This window comes from Hesperophylax consimilis, chromosome 17 (genome assembly GCF_061612785.1).
Source record: "Hesperophylax consimilis isolate HC1 chromosome 17, BYU_Hcon_1.0, whole genome shotgun sequence".
NCBI lineage: Eukaryota > Metazoa > Arthropoda > Insecta > Trichoptera > Limnephilidae > Hesperophylax > Hesperophylax consimilis.
In genome coordinates this window covers 373,278-387,956 of record NC_142852.1, presented here as the reverse complement: position 1 = coordinate 387,956, position 14,679 = coordinate 373,278, and positions in this window count along the sequence as shown.

The following is a 14,679-nucleotide window of genomic DNA, read 5'->3' as shown; positions in this document are numbered from 1 at the left end:
ACAGTTTATTGTCAGTACCTGTAATAAGGGACCTTGGAATAACCTTCGACTCTAAACTACTATTTACCAATCACATTGATATAATAACTGGTAAAGCAATGAAAATTCTGGGCTTCATTGTAAGAATTTGTAAAGATTTTAAAAATATCCAAACATTTAAAATACTATATACAACTCTGGTTAGGAGTCATTTAGAATACAATTCCCCCATATGGAACCCTTTCTACAAAAGCCATGCAAACTCCATTGAAAGAATCCAACGCAAATTCCTCAGATCATTTAATTTCAAATTAGGTATTCCCGCGGTTGACATAAACTATGAATCTTTATTACAAAAAATGAGACTCTTATCGTTAAAAGATAGAAGAATACTCAATGATCTTATTTTTTTTATTTAAAATAAACAATAACTGGTTTGACTCCCCTGAATTGGTCTCATTAATAAATTACCATGTACCTAGTAGACCGACTCGACTCAAAACACCTTTCCACTGTGACAATACTATGACGAACGCAGAACAAAACTCAACCATAAATCGCTTGCATATTTTAGGCAATGAATATGCTAATATTGATCACGCTGCCGGTAATCTGTCTTCATACAAAAGATGCGTTAAACTAAATTTGTTTGCTAGTACCACGTAAATACATCATGTAAACATAATATGCCTACCAGTACTTCTAAAACTATTAATGCACTAGAAATCATAAGTACTTGTAAAATTTATCATATCGGTTAACATAATCCAGGATTTATTACTTTTATATTTAAATCTTTGTCGGTACCTTGAGATAGGTATCTTATTGGTACATTTTATTGTTTTATTTCAATCTTTAAATTTTTATTTTTACTTTTTCCTAATAATTTATGGTTTGTACTTTAATACTTTATATTTTAAACTATTCACTTTACAATTTACTTTTATACATTATAGTTTTTATACACTACTTATTACCTTACTTTTTACCTATTTTCTTAAATTTTACTAACATTTATACTGTTATTCTTCAAGTTGTTGTACTATTATAAGTATGTCAATTATGTTAATGGCACGTGTTGTGCCGTATATGTGTAAATAAATAATAAATAAATCAACACAATGACAATTCAACACAAAAGTGATATAAAGTCATTAGAAACTAAACCTAACCTAATTAAACCAGTTAATAAAGTTTTTGTTTCATCACTTTTCATGACTTTATACAACTTTTTAAAGATGAGATGAATTATCATTTTAATGATTTATCCGGTCACCGTTTTTACCCATTCGGTTATTAATTTGAACCAAATTGTTATGCGTTATAATTGTCTATCTCATATTTCAAACTCAGAATTGACAATATTACCTGGCAACTAATCGTTAGTATTATCTTCATCTTCAAGGATATATTACGTTGATGGATATGACCTTCAAAAAGTTCAAGAAAAGTTATTCCAGTACACAAATGATATTTGAACATTATATAATCGCGTGATGCGTGATGACAAATAAACACAGGTGCAATGGTATCATGTTGCTATATTTAAAAGGAAGATAAGAAAATGGAAAAAAAAACAAGTTAAATGTACATAATAATAATACATCACAGGAGGAAATTATGATTTCATAAGATATCAATTAATTTGTCACGTAAATGACATAACTTCGGAATGCGTCTTTGTCTTCTGTTAGATTTCTTCATTATCTTATCTTATCTTCCTTATCTGGTTCACCTGATCGAAAATGTCGAGCACATGAACTAAGTTTGTTAAATTATAGAAAAATATACATTTTTACAGTTGGCAATTGTTAATAATACATTGGTCGACAAGACTTGTACTTTTTCTATGTTTTTACCAGTTTTTTCAACATTTCCAATCCATAGACAACTTGTAAGTGTTGCGGCCTAAAAATGAATTCTCTGGAATAATTGCCCGATTCGGCGGGGAACACTGAAACGGATTATTCAAATATAACGGAAGCTTTTTTGTAGTTGAAACAACCCAATTTGTATTTGAATAAAATCGACGTGAAGATTTTCTTACATTCGAACAGAACTTGGGAATTTGAACAATTGCCCCTAAGTTTCTAATAATACTTAAGAAAAATAATAAAATTGCGGAACTTTTCAAATTTTATTACCAGAATAAACACAAATTATGGTAATGTAGTTGTAGTGATTTGTCTAAATCATTTTAAAATAAATAAAATAATTTTGCATGACATCGTTAGGTACGTGAACATTGAAAAGTGAATTGTATGGCGTAAAAATATTTACCCCAAACCTGTAAAAATCGTAGTAAAATTTAATAACTTTTTTTCAGAAAACAACAACATAAAGAAAATGAATCACCGCATAAACCAAAGTTGCCATTTGTTAGTCCTAATGATAAGGTGACTTCAAGCGACTCTGATTCTGTGTCCAGTCTCAACATAGAGCAGGATCCTAAAGACTACACAGCACAGGTTTGTTAGTCCTAATGATAAGGTGACTTCAAGCGACTCTGATTCTGTGTCCAGTCTCAACATAGAGCAGGATCCTAGAGACTACACAGCACAGGTTTGTTAGTCCTAATGATAAGGTGACTTCAAGCGACTCTGATTCTGTGTCCAGTCTCAACATAGAGCAGGATCCTAAAGACTACACAGCACAGGTTTGTTAGTCCTAATGATAAGGTGACTTCAAGCGACTCTGATTCTGTGTCCAGTCTCAACATAGAGCAGGATCCTAGAGACTACACAGCACAGGTTTGTTAGTCCTAATGATAAGGTGACTTCAAGCGACTCTGAGTCTGTGTCCAGTCTCAACATAGAGCAGGATCCTAAAGACTACACAGCACAGGTTTGCACTTTGGCTCAAATTAACCACCAGCCCTATGATTGCTACTTTTCACACTTCAAAAGAATTCTTTCCAAATAAACACCAGTACCTATGGTTGAAGTCTTGTGCTCTGGGAATGGGTATTCCCAAATGGAAGAAATTTGCGGAGCCCTAAACAGGCCATATATGTCAAAAACATTATTTCAGAAACAGCAATCCATTATTGCAGATAGCATTGAGAAGATATCTATTGAAAGCATACTCGAAGCTGGAAGGGAAGAAAGTAACTGTGGTAGCAGATGGGTCTTGGGCAAAACGGTCTTACAAAACTAGCTACAGCTCGTTATCTCTATTATCGGCTAAAGGACGCGGAAAGTTTTATTTATTAATCCCAGAGCACAGATGTTTTAGGAACTGGGAAGGTTCTGCAACTGCTATGGAAGCTGATGCTATAGCAGAGTGTTGATATGCATGGCTTGAAATATCTATTGGATAGTTCATCACCAACTTACTACAGCTATTTATGCCTTATGACTAGAGATGGCAAAATTTCGTTTGAACTAAAAACGCGAAAAAATATTTATGTTTCGAAAATAGGGCATTTATAAGTTTTCTTTGCGTTTCAAGGCATTTGAAAGTGTTTCCAGTGATTTCTATTTCGCGAATTAACGCGAAAAACGTGATTTTGGCCGTATTTCAGCTAAATTATTCTATTTAGCGAAATAGGCGCGAATTTCCCGAAAATACCGGGTATTAAAATAATATGTGAGAATTTTTTTGTTGTTTGTTTTTGGGGTGTTATGCCGTGTTGCGCTAACTCCTTCTTTAGCCGACGTTTCGGACAGCGTTGCAGTGTCCATCATCAGGGCAGATCCGGTAGATCCGAAGATGTGTATCCGAACATCTTCGGATCTACCGGATCTGCCCTGATGATGGACACTGCAACGCTGTCCGAAACGTCGGCTAAAGAAGGAGTTAGCGCAACACGGCGTAACACCCCAAAAACAAACAACAAAAATGCTTTTGGCCGTGAGAATCTAAAAAACTTACCCAATATGTGAGAATTTCAAAAAATCGATATTTACATTACGATTTTTTATAATTTTGTTACTATTTTATGTGTAAATATTTAATATTTTTGTACTGTAGGCTAAAATTGCCTTTTGACATTACACAAATTGTGCGAAATAAATTACGCCTATTGATGTTAATCGCAATCTGCATTTGTTGTGTTTGTGTTTGACCCGTACTTAGAGTTTCCTTCCTTATTAAAATTAATTATTTATAATCTTTCATATTGAAATACTTGCAAATGAAGGTTAAACATATATTTTACCAAAAATACTTAAAATATGCGCTAATAACATTCAGGAAATACATTTTTTTCTATTTTGCGACAAAACGCTAAATTATGCCTCAAAATGCTATAAAACGCTAAATTTCTAATTGTTAATGCTAAAAAATCTGAAAATTAATGCTAAATTTTGCCATCTCTACTTATGACCCCAATGCACTTATAAAGAAAATCGAGTGTACTAATCATGTACTTCAAAATTACTGTAACAAATTAAAAGCTCTTACAAAAAAATACTAAAAATAAAAAGGTAATGTTCCATTTGCTCTGAGAAAAAAATTAGGTGATGGATATTAAAGTTAAGAGCAGCGGTGGTTGGTTCTGTTTCTCATAAAAATGAATTATCATTATCAGAAAAAGATAAAATTCAAAACATAATTATCGACATAAGAAATAGCTTTAACTGTTTAAACTATTTCTGCAATTTTCACGATAAAAATGACGATTTGGAAGATATTTTAAAAACATGTGGATTGTGGGATGATATTTACGCATGTATGAAACCGTTAATTAACAATTCCGAAAGCCTAGTTTTTAAAATAACAAACAATTACTCAGAACAATTTAATTCTATCATAGCAAAAGTTCTTGGTGGGAAAAGAGTTAACTGTGTTACTCGAAGATCTCATCAGACAATATGTTAAGCTGCTGTAATTTCGCATAACGCAGATCACGAACTCCACGGAAAAATACAAAAAGAAATCAGTGAAATTAATTACGGATGATTATCAGAAAAAGAAATTGAATATAACAGAAAACGTAAACACGTGAAAGCTCAGACTGCAATAATAAAAAGAACAGGCCCCGATGTAAACTATGGTTTGAGTGAACGCGAGTCTGATATGAACGACGAAGAAATAGATGTTGCTAAAACTGAATATTCAAAATCGTTGAAAAAACTATTGATGAAAGACAAGAGAAAGATACACTTGAACGAGATTCTGTGAATCAAGTTACAAGTACTCTGTGGAGACTAGAAAGAAGACTTACAGCATCCTCATACGGTAAAAGTTGTAAAATGAGAGCAAATAAATCCTGTAAATCAACAATAAAAACACTTTCGCATTCGAGTTTTTCGGGGAGCAAAGCAAAAAAAGATATGGCACGGTAAACGATTTACTGGCTATAAAAGATTAGGAAAAAATCACTTACCTTGCGGACTGTTCGTAGATCGAGAATATGAATTACTCGGAGCTAGTCCTGACGGTTTAATTAAAAATGAAGATGCAATTATTGAAATGAAATGTCCACAAACGGCAAAAAGGTGACACAAGAGGCAGCTAGTGATTCGAAGAAAATCACATTTTGTTTCATGAATAACGGGGTGATGAATTTGAAGAAAATTAATAACTATTACTTTCAAGTTCAGTGTCAGCTGAGAATAACTGGATCAAAGTATTGCTATTTTGTAATATGGACACCATTAGGACATATTTACGATAAAATTGAAAGAGATAATGAGTTTTGGGATAATCATTTATTTAAATTATATTTTGCCTGAATTAGTAGATCTTAGGTATTCTCGGCAATTACCAATTCGTGACTGATCGTGTCTGATCAGGAAATGTAAGGATATAAGTAACATTATGTTCAGAAATTTCACCTTTTATAAATAACATTGTTACAATAATAAGATTACACCTGGTGTTGTTGGTTGAAATAATTCAATGTTATGCTCATTATGTACTGTAATGTTCATTGGGACTCATTATGTACTGTAATGTTCATTGGGACTCATTATGTACTGTAGTGTTCATTGGACTCATTATGTACTGTAGTGTTCATTGAGACTCATTATGTACTGTAGTGTTCATTGGACTCATTATGTACTATAGTGTTCATTGGACTCATTATGTACTGTAGTGTTCATTGAGACTCATTATGTACTGTAGTGTTCATTGAGACACATTATGTACTGTAGTGTTCATTGAGACTCATTATGTACTGTAGTGTTCATTGAGACTCATTATGTACTGTAGTGTTCATTGAGACTCATTATGTACTGTAGTGTTCATTGAGACACATTATGTACTGTAGTGTTAATTGAGACTCATTATGTACTGTAGTGTTCATTGAGACTCATTATGTACTGTAGTGTTCATTGAGACTCATTATGTACTGTAGTGTTCATTGAGACACATTATGTACTGTAGTGTTCATTGAGACTCATTATGTACTGTAGTGTTTTATTTTATTTTCTATTTTTTATTTTATTTATTTTTCATGTTCTCCGTAAAACGGTTATTCACCAATACATTATGGAGAAGATTACAAATTAGACAAAAAGTATAGCAAAACACATAAAAAGGTCAGTTTCACTACTTTGTGACATACGTCAAAAGATAATTGTTAAACTGCCTGTAGGTTACGTTAAAAATGTCGATGGTCAATGCAGACTCGTTGAGCAGTTCAGTCGCTCTGTTGACTGGGGCGTTCTGATAGGCAGAAGTCCTCGCTTTTGGAGCATAAAAAAGGGTATGGGACCTTCCACGAGTATACTTGTCTGGGACATATAAGTTAATCTCTTTCAAAATAGGTGGATTATGTATAGTTCCAGAGATTATCTTAAAAAAATGTTTTCCTAAAAATATTTTTCGGCGGGCTTCTAATGTATTAAGATCGAGCATTCCTGCTAAGAATAAGGATGGATACAGGAAAGGGTAGTACATATATTCCCTCATATATAGGTAACGCATGAATCTCTTTTGTACTTTTTCTATTTCGAGAATATGGTTTTGCTCAGAAGGGGCCCAAATAATGGAGCTATATTCCAAGATACTGCGAACAAGTGCTTCATACGTTCTTCGGATTGCGATTCCGCTGGTAAATGATCTTGAATTACGAAGAACAAATCCAAGCATTTTGTTGGCACGGGAGACAATATCAGATATATGGGATTTGAAAGAGAGATTTGCTTCAAAAATTACGCCAAGGTCTCGAATCTCATTTTTACGTGTTAATTCATGTTTATTAATGTGGTAGGGGAACAGGAATGTATCTTTGGACCTTGTAAATGTAACGACACTGCATTTCTGAATACTGAAGGGTAAGTTGTTCAGTTCCGACCATTTGACAAGAGAATCAAGATCGTTCTGCAGAAGAATGGAATCGATGTAACTTTTGATTGCTTTGAAAAGTTTTATATCGTCAGCAAAAAGGAGATATTTTGAGTGGTTTATAGTGTTGCCAATGTCATTGATGAATAAGAGAAAGAGAAGGGGTCCTAGATTCGATCCCTGGGGAATCCCGGAGTTAGTTTTGTATTCGTGAGAGATATGGTGTCCGTAACTGACATACTGACGACGATTGCGTAAGTAGCTAGCCACAAAAGCGAGGAAATTCTGAGAGAATCCGATGTCACTTAATTTTTTTAATAAAATATCATGGTCGACTTTATCAAATGCTTTCTCGAAGTCTGTATAAATCACATCAACAGGTACAAAATTTTCAAATGAATTATTAATATAGGTAATGAGATTCATAAGATTCGTTGAAGGTGACAGTGTGGGACGAAATCCGTGCTGATTTTCGGTGAGTGCATGTTTTGTTTGGTTATATATCTGTGAATAAATTATGGTTTCTAAAAGTTTTGCGGGTGCTGACAACACAGCTACAGGTCTGTAATTATCTATTTCTGACTTTTTTCCTTTTTTATGTATAGGCGTTACTTTCGTTAGTTTCCACATTTCCGGAAAGATATTTTTGCGAAGTGATAGGTTAAAAATATGTTTTAGAGGTTGAACAAAATAACTTGCATATCTTTTGAGGATTATAGGTGGAATACAGTCTGGGCCGACGGAGTATTTAGGTTTTAGCTTATGGAAAGCTGTAATAATATCATCATCGTTAATTTCATGAATTTGTACAGGTAAAGAGTTAAATGACGATGAAGCTATAGAGGATATGTCAAGTTTGGGGATATTGTCGCTAAATACTGATTGAAAATAGTGTGCGAAACCTGCGGCGATCTCAGACGATCCATCATATTTATTGTCTTTGTAGTCCATGTGGTTAAGTTTGTCACAGCCGCGGCGTTTATCGTTAGTGTAAGACCAAAATCGAGTTCATTGAGACTCATTATGTACTGTAGTGTTCATTGAGACTCATTATGTACTGTAGTGTTCATTGAGACTCATTATGTACTGTAATATTCATTGAGACTCATTATGTACTGTAGTGTTCATTGGACTCATTATGTACTGTAGTGTTCATTGGACTCATTATGTACTGTAGTGTTCATTGGACTCATTATGTACTGTAGTGTTCATTGAGACTCATTATGTACTATCATTTTCAGTTAGTTCCAGATGTTGTTTATAGTAATAATCTTTTGTGTTTTTTATAAGCCTTGAAATGTTTTTGTAATGTTATGTTTTCCGATTGTTTTGTACATTGTTTATAGAGTATTTCTGTGTGTCCAATTGAAATGATTAATCCACGGTTTAATTGGTTTAAGCTTCGAGGATATTTTTTGATATTAAATAGACTATATAAATAGACTCAATTTAATATAAAATATTGAGCAGCATTCTTCTATACCGTTACATTGATACTTCATATTTTTGTGAGAGGGTTTATATTAATACTATGTTTGAACTTATTAGTCTTACTAGTTTGAGTAATATAATAAAAATGATATTACGTACCTATTGTAAGAAATATTATATTAGACCATAATCTCTAAAATATTATTATTAAACTAAAGAATATGTCAACCCCATGACTATTAGTAGTGATGTAAAGCAGTGTTCACCATATGCACTCCTTGCCTCGACCCGTAAAACTATTTACTTACGCTGAGAGAGCTTGCGGGAGAAAACACTTTTCAACATCGAAACTTTCACCAAATTGTCAAACAAACATATGTTCTCAAAAGGAGAAGCCATGTCGGTATGTTTTTATAATTCTTTATGAGAATTGAGTTAACAGCGCCTTTTCTTTGAATAATATTTTCCGATAAAGTATTCATGTTTGACAGTGAATGTTTACGTTAATAACATACCGACATAGCTTATTCTGTCTAGAAAGTAGAATAAAAAATATATTCATTTTGTGCAAGTGGTGTAGAAAAATGTTTTTACCTGTGCGTCCTTTTTGTATGGCCGGAAATCGAAGTCATCTTAACAGGAATTTAATAAATCAGCAATACTGATTTATCTCCAAGTAGTTAGTATATAGTGATAAAATTTAAAAATTTACAATAGTGGTAAAAGTCACCTTTCGGAGAGGGGTGATATTTACATAACATTTATAAACTTATTACAAAGACACGCCAATGTAAAAACCGAATCACGCTTATATGAAATACATGATAATACACAACTGTAATATGTAGTGTACAACTACTGACCTTTGATCTGGGGCCCCAAAATAATTTGAAAATCGTGACTCAATGCTGTGCAGAAATGGGTGGCGCTTTGGAAGACTAGATTTTAGATTACAGGCGTCATGTGGAAATGCCATACTTGTTCTACTGGTAAGGAATTAGCATTTTTTTATTTTATTTTAATATAAATTCAATAATATTGTTATTGGGTTTTTAAAAACAGTTTATTTTTAAACAAGTTCTGCTGTGTAATTATTATTACGCGTGACAGCTGTTTCGCCCTCTGAAGGCATTATCAAACTGTGGGTAGCCCACTTACAGACGATACATTTATATTATTTGTAGATAGGTATTTTAATTTCAATTACTGATTTCTTAATTGATTTCTGAGTAAAATATTAGAAATTATTAATGGTTATTACCCCAGCAAAGTTTTCCCGATTAGTGTAATGTTTAAATTTGACTGAATGTCTTTATTAAAAGGGGATGCAGCACAGCTTCTCCAGGTGACAAACTGGAAGTCAGCCGCTGAGGACAGGAGGAGTTGGAGGCGACTGTTGCAGGAGGCCAAAGCTCGATATGGGCTGTAGCGCCATCGAAGAAGAAAGAAGAAGAAGTCTTTATGTTAGTTATTCCCAAACGATGACTCATAGGGTTATTTTAATAGCATAATTAAGTACTTCATAGTGCACTCATATTTGCACTAGGTTTGAAGATATCTAGTAGGGGTGAACGAATTATATTTGTTTGTTCATTAATTAGAAAAGCTTTCGGATTATAAGAGTTTTTGTTAATTTCTAACTGTTCTAAAAGATTCAGTTTACGGCCTTTATTTTGTACGTGTAACGGAGTTGGTTTATTATCATCGTTAAGTGAGTGATTTTCATCTAGGAGATGTTTGGCAAATTGAGATTGCATTTAATTATTATTTTAAAAAGATCTTATATGTTCTTTGAACCTAGTGTTAAAGGACCGGCCCGATTGTCCATTGTTTGACTGATTTCGTTTTGGACCATGATTCGTATATCTATTCAAATATTTCAGCCCGTTTGGTACCCAAAAGCCTGAAAAAATTGCTTTTAATGCTCGAACTCATGTCTGAAATTAGTTCCTATAAGAATAAGGATTTGGACTACGATTCTTACCACTATTCCAAAATTTCAGCCAGTTTGGTCCCATAGAAAACTGCTTCTAAAGTTCGAACCCAAGTCTGATATTAGCGTCCATAAAAATCATGAATTTTCTAAAAATGCAACTTTCTGCAGATTTTAGTACTGTTTTCGTTTAAGACCATGATTCATACCACTATTCCAATATTTCAGCCCATTTGGTCCCATAGAGCCTGAATAAATAGCTTTTAAGGCTCGAACCCAAGTCTGAAATTAGTGCCTATAAGAATAATAATTTTTCCTTAAATGCAACTTTATGCAGATTTAAGGACTGATTTCGTTTTGGACCCTGATTCTAATCATATTTCCAAAATTTCAGCCCATTTGGTCCAATAGAGCCTGAATAAATAGCTTTTAAGGCTCAAACCCAAGTCTGAAATTAGTGCCTATGTAAAATAATGATTTAACCAGAAATGCAACATTATGCAGATTTTAGGACTGATTTCGTTCTGGAGCCTGATTCTTATCACATTTCCAAAATTTCAGCACATTTGGTCTAAAAGAGCCTGAATAAATAGCTTTTAAGGCTCAAACCCAAGTCTGAAATTAGTGCCTATGTAAAATAATGATTTAACCAGAAATGCAACATTATGCAGATTTTAGGAATGATGTCGTTCTGGACCCTGATTCTTATCACATTTCCAAAATTTAAGCCAATTTGGTCTAAAAGAGCCTGAATAAATAGCTTTTAAGGCTCAAACCCAAGTCTGAAATTAGTGCCTATGTAAAATAATGATTTAACCAGAAATGCAACTTTATGCAGAATTTAGGACTGATTTCGTTTTGGACCCTGATTTATATCACATTTCCAAAATTTCAGCCCATTTGGTCCCATAGAGCCTGAATAAATAGCTTTTAAGGCTCGAACCCAAGTCTGAAATTAGTGCCTATAAGAATAATATTTTTTCCTTAAATGCAACTTTATGCAGATATTTAAGCCCATTTGGTCTCAAAGAGCCTGAATAAATAGCTTTTAAGGCTCGAACCCAAGTCTGAAATTAGTGCCTATAAGAATAATATTTTTTCCTTAAATGCAACTTTATGCAGATATTTAAGCCCATTTGGTCTCAAAGAGCCTGAATAAATAGCTTTTAAGGCTCAAACCCAAGTCTGAAATTAGTGCCTATGTAAAATAATGATTTAACCAGAAATGCAACTTTATGCAGAATTTAGGACTGATTTCGTTTTGGACCCTGATTTATATCACATTTCCAAAATTTCAGCCCATTTGGTCCCATAGAGCCTGAATAAATAGCTTTTAAGGCTCGAACCCAAGTCTGAAATTAGTGCCTATAAGAATAATATTTTTTCCTTAAATGCAACTTTATGCAGATATTTAAGCCCATTTGGTCTCAAAGAGCCTGAATAAATAGCTTTTAAGGCTCGAACCCAAGTCTGAAATTAGTGCCTATAAGAATAATATTTTTTCCTTAAATGCAACTTTATGCAGATTTTAGGACTGATTTCGTTCTGGACCCTGATTCTTATAACATTTCCAAAATTTCAGCCCATTTGGTCCTATAGAGCCTGAATAAATAGCTTTTAAGGCTCGAACCCAAGTCTGAAATTAGTGCCTAGGTAAAATAAAGATTTTTCCAGAAATGCAACTTTATGCAGATTTTAGGACTGATTTCGTTTAAGACCCTGATTCTTATCAAATTTCCAAAATTTCAGCCCATTTGGTACCATAGAGCCTGAATAAATAGCTTTTAAGGCTCGAACCCAAGTCTGAAATTAGTGCCTATAAGAATAATATTTTTTCCTTAAATGCAACTTTATGCAGATTTTAGGACTGATGTCGTTCTGGACCCTGATTTATATCACATTTCCAAAATTTCAGCCCATTTGGTCCCATAGAGCCTGAATAAATAGCTTTTAAGGCTCAAACCCAAGTCTGAAATTAGTGCCTATAAGAATAATATTTTTTCCTTAAATGCAACTTTATGCAGATTTTAGGACTGATGTCGTTCTGGACCCTGATTCTTATCACATTTCCAAAATTTCAGCACATTTGGTCCCATAGAGCCTAAATAAATAGCTTTTAAGGCTCGAACCCAAGTCTGAAATTAGTGCCTATAAGAATAATATTTTTTCCTTAAATGCAACTTTATGCAGATTTTAGGACTGATTTCGTTCTGGACCCTGATTCTTATCACATTTCCAAAATTTAAGCCCATTTGGTCTAAAAGAGCCTGAATAAATAGCTTTTAAGGCTCAAACCCAAGTCTGAAATTAGTGCCTATGTAAAATAATGATTTAACCAGAAATGCAACTTTATGCAGAATTTAGGACTGATTTCGTTTTGGACCCTGATTTATATCACATTTCCAAAATTTCAGCCCATTTGGTCCCATAGAGCCTGAATAAATAGCTTTTAAGGCTCGAACCCAAGTCTGAAATTAGTGCCTATAAGAATAATATTTTTTCCTTAAATGCAACTTTATGCAGATTTTAGGACTGATTTCGTTCTGGACCCTGATTCTTATCACATTTCCAAAATTTCAGCACATTTGGTCCCATAGAGCCTAAATAAATAGCTTTTAAGGCTCGAACCCAAGTCTGAAATTAGTGCCTATAAGAATAATATTTTTTCCTTAAATGCAACTTTATGCAGATTTTAGGACTGATGTCGTTCTGGACCCTGATTCTTATCACATTTCCAAAATTTAAGCCCATTTGGTCTAAAAGAGCCTGAATAAATAGCTTTTAAGGCTCAAACCCAAGTCTGAAATTAGTGCCTATGTAAAATAATGATTTAACCAGAAATGCAACTTTATGCAGAATTTAGGACTGATTTCGTTTTGGACCCTGATTCTTATCACATTTCCAAAATTTCAGCACATTTGGTCTTATAGAGCCTAAATAAATAGCTTTTAAGGCTCGAACCCAAGTCTGAAATTAGTGCCTATAAGAATAATATTTTTTCCTTAAATGCAACTTTATGCAGATTTTAGGACTGATGTCGTTCTGGACCCTGATTCTTATCACATTTCCAAAATTTAAGCCCATTTGGTCTAAAAGAGCCTGAATAAATAGCTTTTAAGGCTCAAACCCAAGTCTGAAATTAGTGCCTATAAGAATAATATTTTTTCCTTAAATGCAACTTTATGCAGATTTTAGGACTGATTTCGTTCTGGACCCTGATTCTTATCACATTTCCAAAATTTCAGCACATTTGGTCCCATAGAGCCTGAATAAATAGCTTTTAAGGCTCGAACCCAAGTCTGAAATTAGTGCCTATAAGAATAATATTTTTTCCTTAAATGCAACTTTATGCAGATTTTAGGACTGATGTCGTTCTGGACCCTGATTCTTATCACATTTCCAAAATTTAAGCCCATTTGGTCTAAAAGAGCCTGAATAAATAGCTTTTAAGGCTCAAACCCAAGTCTGAAATTAGTGCCTATGTAAAATAATGATTTAACCAGAAATGCAACTTTATGCAGAATTTAGGACTGATTTCGTTTTGGACCCTGATTTATATCACATTTCCAAAATTTCAGCCCATTTGGTCCCATAGAGCCTGAATAAATAGCTTTTAAGGCTCAAACCCAAGTCTGAAATTAGTGCCTATAAGAATAATATTTTTTCCTTAAATGCAACTTTATGCAGATTTTAGGACTGATGTCGTTCTGGACCCTGATTCTTATCACATTTCCAAAATTTCAGCACATTTGGTCCCATAGAGCCTAAATAAATAGCTTTTAAGGCTCGAACCCAAGTCTGAAATTAGTGCCTATAAGAATAATATTTTTTCCTTAAATGCAACTTTATGCAGATTTTAGGACTGATGTCGTTCTGGACCCTGATTCTTATCACATTTCCAAAATTTAAGCCCATTTGGTCTAAAAGAGCCTGAATAAATAGCTTTTAAGGCTCAAACCCAGGTCTGAAATTAGTGCCTATGTAAAATAATGATTTAACCAGAAATGAAACTTTATGCAGAATTTAGGACTGATTTCGTTTTGGACCCTGATTTATATCACATTTCCAAAATTTCAGCCCATTTGGTCCCATAGAGCCTGAAT